The sequence below is a fragment of the Nanorana parkeri genome, unplaced genomic scaffold, assembly GCF_000935625.1.
Source record: "Nanorana parkeri isolate BGI_ZX_2015 unplaced genomic scaffold, ASM93562v1 scaffold1756, whole genome shotgun sequence".
Lineage (NCBI taxonomy): Eukaryota > Metazoa > Chordata > Amphibia > Anura > Dicroglossidae > Nanorana > Nanorana parkeri.
The window spans coordinates 5,470-5,895 of NW_017308024.1; the positions used below are offsets into that span (position 1 = coordinate 5,470).

Sequence of the window (426 nt, forward strand, 5' to 3'; positions counted from 1 at the left end):
AAAGTCCTCCAGCTCAGGTGAAACTACAAATGCCATCATGCATCTGCCCCTGGGAGTCATGCCTGTGGCTGCGAAGAGTCTCGCTGCACTAGAGCTGGAGGGCCGGAGTTTGCCGTCCTCTGTTGTAGGCTGTTACTTTAGGATTTGGGAAATGCTGAAGGCAAAGGGACGCTTAAAGCTGAAGTGCGATTGAATTATGATTCCAGGTCAGTTATAGACATTGCGGAGAGATGAGCAAACCTCATTGTAGATTCTTACCTGCCGCTGATGTGTAGGAGCCGAGGCAGGTCACTGCAGTAACATTGTCAGAAGTGCAAATGCTCGGTACATGGGAAGCCTGCTACTAATGGCACTTCAACCCTCCTTGTGTTGTAAAGTAAAGCAATAGATAGATAGATAGATAGATAGATAGATAGATAGAATAGG

General features: G+C 46.9%; 1 protein-coding gene across 1 annotated transcript in view; it reads left to right on the forward strand.

Annotated features, from left to right (window-relative positions):
• The window catches only part of ANK1 (ankyrin 1), a 214,595-nt gene that overhangs the window by 838 nt on the left and 213,331 nt on the right, over window positions 1–426 (forward strand). The gene's annotated exons all lie outside the window — the stretch shown is intronic.